The sequence below is a fragment of the Microcaecilia unicolor genome, chromosome 6 (assembly GCF_901765095.1).
Source record: "Microcaecilia unicolor chromosome 6, aMicUni1.1, whole genome shotgun sequence".
Lineage (NCBI taxonomy): Eukaryota > Metazoa > Chordata > Amphibia > Gymnophiona > Siphonopidae > Microcaecilia > Microcaecilia unicolor.
In genome coordinates this window covers 193,629,224-193,640,298 of record NC_044036.1, presented here as the reverse complement: position 1 = coordinate 193,640,298, position 11,075 = coordinate 193,629,224, and positions in this window count along the sequence as shown.

Genomic DNA, 11,075 nt, shown 5'->3' with positions numbered 1-11,075 from the left:
GAAACCTGGCTCTGCCCTGATTACTTTGCTTCAGTCGCAGCCTTGTGCCATGGCGGTTATCTATTTTCACATACTCCTCGCCCTGCTGGTCACGGGGGCGGTGTTGGACTACTTCTCTCTCCCTCCTCCAGATTTCAACCCCTTCTTCCACCTCAATCTCACTGTTTTTCCTCCTTTGAAGTCCACTCTATCCGCCTTTTCTCTCCTCTGCCTCTTCGAATAGCGGTCATTTATCGTCCCCCTGATAAGTCCCTTTCATCCTTTCTCAGTGACTTTGATGCCTGGCTTGCCTTCTTCCATGATCCTTCCTCCCCCTCTCTCATCCTTGGTGACTTTAATATTCCTGCTAATGATCCTTCCAACTCTTATATTTCCAAGTTACTCGCTTTAACGTCCTCCTTTAATCTCCAACTATGCTCCACCTCCCCCACTCATCAAAATGGTCACTGTCTTGATCTCATCTTCTCCTCCACTGTTCACCCTCTAGTTTCCTTGCCTCTGATCTTCCCCTCTCTGATCACCATTTTATAACTTTCACACTTAAATCTCTTCCCTCCCAGTCCCGTCCTATCTTATCTAATTTATCTAGGAATCTTCACGATATTGACCCTTCATCTCTATCCTCCCATGTTTCAAACCTCCTCTGTACTGTGGCACCATCCACGTCTGTCAACGAGGCTGTTTCTTCTTACAACAATACTCTATCCTCTGCCTTAGACACTCTTGCACCTTTGATGACCCGCCCTATAAGGCGTACAAAACCCCAACCTTGGCTGACTTCTAATATCCGCTACCTATGTTCCTGTACCCACTCCGCCAAACGCCTCTGGCGGAAATCTTGGGCCCTTGCTGATTTCTTACACTTTAAGTTCATGCTGACCTCCTTCCAATCTGCTCTTTTACGTGCCAAACAGGATTATTATATCCAACTGACCAACTCTCTTGGCTCTAACCCTCGACTTCTCTTCACCACATTGAACTCTCTCCTCAAGGTGCCCCCTCCCCCTTCATTATCTCCTCAGACCCTTGCTGAATTCTTTCACGACAAGGTTCAAAAGATAAACCTTGCATTCTCTACCTCGCCACATCTCCCTCCACTAGTCCGTTCTCCTCTCTCTCCTTCCCCTCATTCCCTTTCCTCCTTTCCTGAAGTTACTATTGAGGAAACTACACTTCTCCTTTTTTCCTCAAAATGTACCACCTGTTCCTCTGATCCCATTCTCACCCACCTTCTTAATGCCATCTCTCCTGCTCTTATTCCTTTTATCTGTCACATTCTCAACCTCTCACTTTCCACTGCGACTGTCCCTGCTGCCTTTAAACATGCTGTGGTCACACCTCTCCTTAAGAAGCCTTCACTCGACCCTACTTGTCCCTCTAATTACCGACCCATCTCCCTCCTTCCTTTTCTCTCCAAATTACTTGAGCGTGCTGCTCGCCACCGCTGCCTTGATTTTCTCTCCTCACATGCTATTCTTGACCCACTACAATCTGGTTTTCGCCCTCTCCACTCAACCGAAACTGCGCTTACTAAAGTCTCCAATGACCTATTACTAGCTAAATCCAGAGGTCAATATTCCATCCTCATTCTTCTTGATCTTTCCGCTGCTTTTGACACTGTCGATCACAGCATACTTCTCCATACCCTGTCCTCACTTGGATTCCAGGGCTCTGTCCTTTCCTGGTTCTCTTCCTACCTCTCCCTCCGCACCTTTAGTGTTCACTCTGGTGGATCCTCTTCTACTTCTATCCCTCTGCCTGTCGGCGTACCTCAGGGTTCTGTTCTTGGTCCCCCTCCTCTTTTCTATCTACACTTCTTCCCTTGGTTCATTAATCTCATCCCATGGCTTTTCCTACCATCTCTATGCTGATGACTCCCAAATCTACCTTTCTACCCCTGATATCTCACCATGCATCCAAACCAAAGTTTCAGCGTGCTTGTCTGACATTGCTGTCTGGATGTCTCAACGCCACCTGAAATTAAATATGACCAAAACCGAGCTTCTCATTTCCCCCCCAAACCCACCTCCCCGCTCCCCCCGTTTTCTATTTCTGTTGATGGTTCTCTCATTCTCCCTATCTCCTCAGCTCGAAACCTTGGGGTCATCTTTGACTCTTCTCTCTCCTTCTCTGCTCATATCTAGCAGATTGCCAAGACCTGTCGTTTCTTTCTTTACAACATCCGTAAAATCTGCCCCTTTCTTTCTGAGCACTCTACCAAAACCCTCATCCACACCCTTGTCACCTCTCGTTTAGACTACTGCAATCTGCTTCTTGCTGGCCTCCCACTTAATCACCTCTTCCCTCTCCAGTCGGTTCAAAACTCTGCTGCCCGTCTCATCTTCCGCCAGGGTCACTTTACTCATACTACCCCTCTCCTCAAGACCCTTCACTGGCTCCCTATCCGTTTTCGCATCCTGTTCAAACTTCTTCTACTAACCTATAAATGTACTCACTCTGCTGCTCCCCAGTATCTCTCCACACTCGTCCTTCCCTACACCCCTTCCCGTGCACTCCGCTCCATGGATAAATCCTTCTTATCTGTTCCCTTCTCCACTACTGCCAACTCCAGACTTCGCGCCTTCTGTCTCGCTGCACCCTACGCCTGGAATAAACTTCCTGAGCCCCTACGTCTTGCCCCATCCTTGGCCACCTTTAAATCTAGACTGAAAGCCCACCTCTTTAACATTGCTTTTGACTCGTAACCACTTGTAACCACTCGCCTCCACCTACCCTCCTCTCTTCCTTCCCGTACACATTAATTGATTTGATTTGCTTACTTTATTTTTTGTCTATTAGATTGTAAGCTCTTTAAGCAGGGACTGTCTTTCTTCTATGTTTGTGCAGTGCTGCATAAGCCTTGTAGCGCTATAGAAATGCTAAATAGTAGTAGTAGTAGTAAGACCAACCAGCTCCAGGCAAATATCTCTAAAACAATATTATTCCTACTATTTTCAAATTAGAGACAATTATAACCCTTTATTAAGAGCGGGACGCTTGACACAACAATACGTTGTTGATGCTTATGTAAAAGCAGAAAGCAATGACCTCAACTTCATATGAACAAAGCAAAAAGATCTACGAGTTGAAAAACGTTATGACTTAACCTATATTGAAGACGATGATGATGCACAAAATGCAGGAAAAGTTATTTTACCATCTACTTTCACTGGAAGCCCAAGGAATATGCAACAATGTTACCAAGATGATATGGTAAACCAGACCTTTTCATTACAATGACATGTAATCCAAAGTGGAAGAAATTACTGATAATCTTGCAACTGGTGAAAGAACTGAAAATCGACCAGACTTGGTAGATAGGGTCTTCAAACTTAAACTTAAAGAACTTATGGAAGAAATTGTAAAGGATTAAATCTTTGGAAAACTAAACACATATGCAGGGGTGTGCTGGTAAATTGTTAACAGGGGGCTCTCTCTCACCAGCAAAGTAAAAGAGAATTCAGGAGGGGCCCAAGCCCACATTTTGGGATCCATTTGTTAAAGTAGCCATGGAGAACCGGCTCCCAAAATTCTTAAAAACTTAACAAACGGCTCTCGAGAGCCTGTGAGAGCCTGATCCAGCACACCACTGCACATATGTTCAAGTAATTGAATAAAAAAAAAACATGATATATGGACCATGTGATGAGAGAAATCCACATTCTCCATGCTTAGTAGATGGAAAGTGCTGTAAAGGCTTTCTAAAACAGTTTCAAAATGAAACAGCAGCAAATGAAGATGGATATCCAACATATCGTAGGAGAAAATTAGATCCAGTAATAGTTGGAAAACATAACATTGATAATAGTTGGGTTGTTCCTTACAATCCTTACTTATCTCTCCGTTACAAATGTCACATTAATTTAGAAATTTGTGCTTCATTTAAATCCGTGAAATACTTATTCAAGTATGCATTCAAAGGCATTGATTACGCAAATCTACATTTCTCCATTGATGAAGTACAAACTTACATTGATTCTCGCTATGTAAGCCCTCCTGAAGCTATGTGGAGAATATTTTGATTTGAAATGCATCAGCAAAGCCACTCAATAATGAGACTAGCAATTCATCTAGAAGGAGAACAAACTGTTGTATATCAACCTAATTTTAAAAGTGTTTCCACAGCTCTTGAACGAGATAAGGACACCACTTTAACTGCATGGCTCAAACTTAATCAAGAAAATCATGCCGCACATGTGTACAAATACACTGAAATACCAGAACACTTTGTATTCAATCCAAAAAAAATCACAAATGGCAACCTCGAAAAGCAGGATTTGGAAAAACAATTGGAAGGATGTATCCCGTAAACATCTGTGATACTGAACGATATTTCTTAAGATTGCTATTACTGCATATCCCAGGAGCAACTTCTTTTCAATCTCTAAAAACCATTGATGCAGTTCAGTACAACACATACTTTGAAGTCGCAAAAGGTTTAACAACCGATGACAATGTGTGGAATGCTACATTAGCTGATGCTGCATCTACTGGTACTGCCCACAACTTTAAGGCATTTATTTGCATACCTTTGCATCTATAGTGGCCTGACTGACATGTCCACTTTATGGGATAACCATGCAAGACTCTTAATTGAAGACTACTGCAGAAAGCATGGCCATTAGTTTCACAGCATGCAAAATGTGTACATCATATGCATAACAGATATACAAGAGGTTTGATGGCACATGGGAAAACATGCAAAGATCTCAATACAATACCTTTGCAAAACCTGCCAAAAGCACTTGAATGATGGAATCGATGTCCAACTAGAGAGACAATATCACATGATTTGGAAGCAACGTTAAAACCCCCACAAAGAGAAGCTATGAGACAATAAAAAAATGAATAAATTCTAAGAACACTCAAATAAATGTTTTTTCCCAGATGGACAGGTGAAAAACCCATTTATATAGAACATTACGAAGTTACATTAGAGGTAATGGACAAGTTGCAGTGGTCGGTTGCATCTACAGGAATTGCAGCTAATCTTTTAAAATCAGGGAAAAACCTACCACTCTCCGTTTAAAATTCCTTTAAAACTTAATGAAACACTGTCTCAGGTATCAAAATTACATCAAAAGATGCAAAAACTATTAGTGATTCCATATTATTATTGGGTTGAAGCAACCATGACACCTGGATTAGCACGGATTATGTGGAACGTTTACTGAAGGAAATCACACGTGAACAAGTATTCCCTTTGGGGGAAAACTACTATTATTGGGTGGTGACTTCAGACAATGTCTACCTGTAATACCTGGAGCAAATTCATCAGAAGTTGTTCAGTCTGCATAAAGTATATAGAAATTGGAATCAATTCATCAAGTCAAACAATGAACCTCAAAACTAATATGAGGTCTACAGACCGCATGTATAGTGAGTGGCTTATTAAACTTGGAAATGGTGAATTAACAAATAATGTGGGTCTACATGAAGACATCATTGAAATACCATCCTCCATGCTAACTGAGGATATTATTACAGATATATTTGGAACAACATTGTTATATAAAGATATTGAAACATACTCAAGAAGAGCTATTTTATCCCCCCAAAATGAACATGTCAATTAAATAAATCTACAAGTTCTGAGTAAGCTTCAAGAGGAAGAGAAAATGTATCTCAGTTCAGACAAACTCATCAGTGAACATGGTGATGATGTCAGTGAAATACCCATTGAATTTCTTCACACATTACATCCTTCAGGCACTGCCCCTCATACTTTTGAAAATCAAAAGGGAGCATTATTATGCTGTTCAGGAATCTAAATACTAAAAGAGGTTTATGCAATGGTAACAAGACTGATTGTTACCGACTTAAACCAAACTTAATAATGGCTAAAGTCATAACTGGCAGTGCACAAGGTGAAACAGTATTTCATTTCCACGAATAGATCTTATTACAGATTCTGGACTACCATTTCAACTACAAAGGCAGTCAATTCCCTGTAAACCTTGCATTTGCCATAACATTAATAAATCACAAGATCAGACTTTAGACAAGGTTGGAATCTACCTACCAACCCTGTATTTAGCCATGGACAACTATATGTTGCATTTTCAAGAGTCAGAAAGGCTTCAGACGTGAAAGTATTAGTTAAGCAGCAGACATCAGAACAAGGAAAATTGATCCAAGGATCACATTCTATTTAAACAAAAAAAACATTGTATATAAAAGTGTACTGTAAACATCAACTATTAAATGTTGTTTACGTTCTTTCATTACTTAAAAAAAAAAAAACTTGCCCGTTTAACGGGCTTAATGGCTAGTCAATAATAAAACAGTGGTGGAAATTTTTTTTGTTACATTTGTACCCCGTGCTTTCCCACTCATGGCAGGCTCAATGCGGCTTACATGGGGCAATGAAGGTTAAGTGACTTGCCCAGAGTCACACGGGGCTGCCTGTGCCTGAAGTGGGAATTGAACTCAGTTTCTCAGTTCCTCAGGACCAAAGTCCACCACCCTAACCACTAGGCCACTCCTCCACTCCATATACAATCCAATTCACATAGCAACAGATATATTTTCCATTGAACAAAATTAACTTTGTATGAACTTGGCGGCTAATAGTGTGCTGAACTGGACAATGTTGGTACATTTAGACTGCCTCTAGAAAGGACTTCTGCATGAAGGAAGCTGCTACCTCATTATTCAATACATATCTGTGAAACAGCAGTAATTAAAAAAAAGTGCATTTTTATAATATACCACTGCATTCCACAAAACAAATAGGAGCAAGTTCCCACATGCCATCTTCTTCTTTTGATATAGGCACAGGAAAAAAAAAGGTGTTAAATGCTCCCAGTTTCAACCTACTTAAATGTTTTTTTTAAAGATGTACTTATAAATAGTAAGTCTGATTGTTAATTACCTGCAGTGCTTTTTTTGTAGGAAAAAAGGTGCCGGTATTCATACCGTGCCAACCTTAAGGGCGGGGTCACTATCTATGGCTCTGCCCCTAGAGTAGCCACACCCCCACATTAGCCACATCCATTTTAGTAGCCATGGAGCATAGGCCAGTAGCATCCATTCCCTTAATAACCAAAATAACAGAAGGGATGGTGACCAAACAACTCACAATTATCTAAACAAGTTTCTCAATACTACACAACTCCCAGTCAGGATTTCGTTTCTAAACCCATAGTACTGAAACAGTACTAGTTACGCTCATGACCAAATTCAAACAAATGATTGCAACCGGCAAGAACATACTATTTCTACAATTTGACATGTCTAGCGCCTTTGACATGGTTGATCGTGGAATTCTACTACACATCCTCGAATACTTCGGTATCGGAGGGCAACGTTCTCAATTGATTCAAGGGGTTCCTAACCACACACTCATATCAAGTGTCATCAAATTCGATTACATCAGCCGCATGGACATCTGAATGTGGAGTTCCACAGGGATCCCCCCGTTCACTGACCTTATTCAACCTAATGATGATACCTTTGGCCAAACTACTATCAAACAAAAACCTCGACCCATACATATACGCTGATGACATAACGATCTACATCCCATTTAAACAAGACCTAAAGGAAATTCAAACGACATCAACCAAAGTCTACATATCATGCATTCATGGGCAGATGCATTCCAGCTGAACTTATGCAGAAATAACCCAATGCCTAATACCTCCCAACACAACATGAACAAATTTACCACCATCAACACACCAAAACTGAACCTACCAATTTCGGACACCCTAAAAATTCTTGGAGTTACCATTGATTGGCACCTAACACTTGAAAATCACATGAAAAGCACAACCAAAAAGATGTTCCACTCAATGTGGAAATTAAAAAGAGGTAAAACCATTCTTCCAAGGACCGTCTTCCGTAATTTGGTTCAATCATTGGTAATCAGTCATCTAGACTATTGTAATGCACTCTACGCTGGCTGCAAAGAGCAAATACTAAAAAAACTCCAGACAGCCCAGAACACTGCAGCTAGACTCATATTTGGAAAATCAAAATATGAAAGTGCTAAACCTCTATGAGAGAAGCTACACTGGCTCCCACTCAAAGAACGCATCGCGTTCAAGGTGTGTACCCTAGTTCACAAAATCGTCCATGGCGATGCCCCAGCCTACATGTCAGACCTGATAGACCTACCACCCAGAAATGCTAAAAAATCATCTCGCACATTCCTTAATCTTCATTTCCCCAACTGTAAATGTCTAAAGTACAAGCTAACGCACACATCAACCTTTTCCTATATGAGCACACAATTCTGGAATGCGCTGCCGCACAACCTAAAAACGATCTATGAACTAACCAGCTTCCGCAAACTACTGAAGACCCATCTCTTCAACAATACATATCACAAAGATCAACACATGTGAAATCCCCCACATGCATCTAGAACTATCTTACAATGTTTTCTTGTTATTTTACTATTATGCTTTATCATTATCATGTAACCAAAATCCTTCTGTAAAATCAAAGTCTATTCTCTTCTCATTTCCCTATTCATGATGTATTGTAAACCACATTGAGCCTGCAAGAGGTGGGAAAATGTGGGATACAAATGCAATAAATAAATAAATAAATATGTAGCATTGAAAATAGTACACAAGTCCCTAGGCCCAAAACAAGAACCCTGAAGACTGATTATAAACTAATAAAAATGTAGAAAAAAAATCAGCTACAACCTTCTGCGTGGAAAGGCAGCACTATAATTACACCGGGCTCTAAAACACCAGTACACAACCTAGTGAAACAAACAAAAAGGGCTGCAAATACTACACGTTAGCAGAATACCGCATCTTGATCACACATGAAAAACACATGACACAACAGATATGAAGGCAAAATACTAAACTGGAAAGTTACCTCAATAAGTCAGACTCAGCATGCAGCAATGCTAGAAAAATTGAAACTTGCATGCAAAATATCACAGATGCACATTTCCAAAAGCTGACATATTCCAATTAATAAATTCTGAATAAAATACTTTATTCTACCTTTGTTGTCTGCTCATTTAGTTTTTCTAATCGCTTGGTCCAGTGTCTTCTGTTTTATGCAGTGTCTTCATTCCATTTGATATTTTTTCTCTCACCATGTCCACCATCCTCCTGTGTCCTTATGCATCCTGTCTACCATCTGTAGCCCTGTCCCTATCCTTTCTCCAGATTCAACATCTTCCCTCAAAGTGTTCCAATCCAGCCCTTAAATTCAGCAATTTTCCCTCCATCCATAACCAGCATTTCTCCTCACTCCCCTCCCCTCCATCCATGTGCATCTACTTCCTCTGTCTTCCCTCTCCTCCATCCATGACCATCATTTCTCCTCTCCCTTCCACTCAGTGGCGTAGCCACAGGTGGGGCCAGGGCCCACCCACTTAGGGTTCAGGCCCACCCAACAGTAGCATACGTTTAGTGGTAGCTGGTGGAGATCCCAAGCTCTATCAGCTGAAGACTTCCCTTTGTTGGTAAGCCAAGATGGAAAGAGGAGTTTTCTCACCAGCTGATATATTTTTTTGGTGGTGGTGGTGAAGAACACTTCGTGCCCACCCACTTCTTGTCTAGCCCACCCAGAATCTGTTGTCTGGCTACGCCCCTGCTTCCACTCCATCATGGCATCTCCTTCCTTTGTCTTGCCTTCCTCCTCCATCCTGTCCAGTATTTTCCTCCCTTCCCTCATCCATGTGCATCTCCTTCCTGACTTCCCTCTCCTCCATCCATCCTTGTTCAGCAATTCTCCTCTCTCCCCTGCCCTCCCCTCCATCCATCCATGTCCAGCGATCTCTTCTCTCCTCCTGCCCTCCCCTCCATCCATCATGTCCAGGCGATTTCTTCTCTCCCCCTGCCATCCCCTCCATCCATCCATGTCCAGCAATTTCTTCTCTCCCTGCCCTCCCCTCCAGCAATGTATTTTGTCTCCCCTTGCCCTCCCCTTCTCTCCATGTCCAGCGATCTATTCTCTCCCCCTGCCCTCCCCTTCTGTCCATGGCCAGCGATCTGTTCTTTCCCCCTGCCCTCCCCTCTCTCCAGCGATCTGTTCTCTCCCCCTGCCCTCCCCTCCTCTCCAGCGATCTGTTCTCTCCCCCTGCCCTCCCCTCCTCTCCAGTGATCTGGTCTCTCTCCCTGCCTTCCCCTCCTCTCCAGCGATTTTTTTCTCTCCCCCTGTCCTCCCCTCTATGTCCAGCTATCTGTTCTCTTCCCCTGCCCTCCCCTCCCCTCCATGTCCAGCGATTCTCCCTGCCCTTCTTCAGCTCCCCGACAGCCCTCCTCTCCGTTCTTTCCTGCCCCCCCCCCCCCCAAGCGTTTAACCTTTTTACTGTCAGTAAAGAAGAAGGCACTGAAGGCTTGCCTCCAGCTTCTTCTTTCCCTCTTCACATAGTGTCCCGCCCTCCCGGAATCAGGAAATACATCATCAGAGAAGGCGAGACACTGTGTGAAGAGGGAAGGGAGAAGCTGGAGGCGAGCCTGCAGTGCTTTATTCTTTAATGACGTCGCTGCCATGGACAGTAAAAGGATTAAACGCTTGGGGCGGAAGGAACGGAGCTGAGTTGGGCTGCCGCGGGGGGTGGGGGGGAGGAACGGAGCTGAGTTGGGCTGCCAGTCAGGGAGCTGAGTTGGGAGGGAAGGAGACCGGCGCCTGTGGGATAGAGAATAAAAAGGTGCCGGTATGCCGTACCGTTGTGTACCGGCACAAAAAAAAAAAAAAAAAAAAAAAGCACTAAGTACCTGATTCTCATAACATGATGTCTGTTTTGGTGGCCTTTACTACGTGAAAACATTTCTGCATGAATACTCAGCCCCTCCAAATGGCACAGGGGCCCTTTTACAGAGTGGCAGTAAGCCCAACGTGGCCGCCAGAGGTAGTCCTGCCCTGTGTGCACCATTGCTGCGGAGAAAAAAAACCCCTGGAAATGGCTTGTGCAGTGTTAATCCAGTGGTAATCGGTCATTGCCACGTGTTGCCGGGTTAGCTCAGGAGTCCTTATCGCCACCTCAATGGGTGACAGAGCTCCCTGCCGCATGGCATGCGGTAAGAGTTCTCTGACCAAATGGCCATGGGTGTCATTCTGGGAGCTTTTTAGCCACTGTGGTAAAAAGAGTCTTG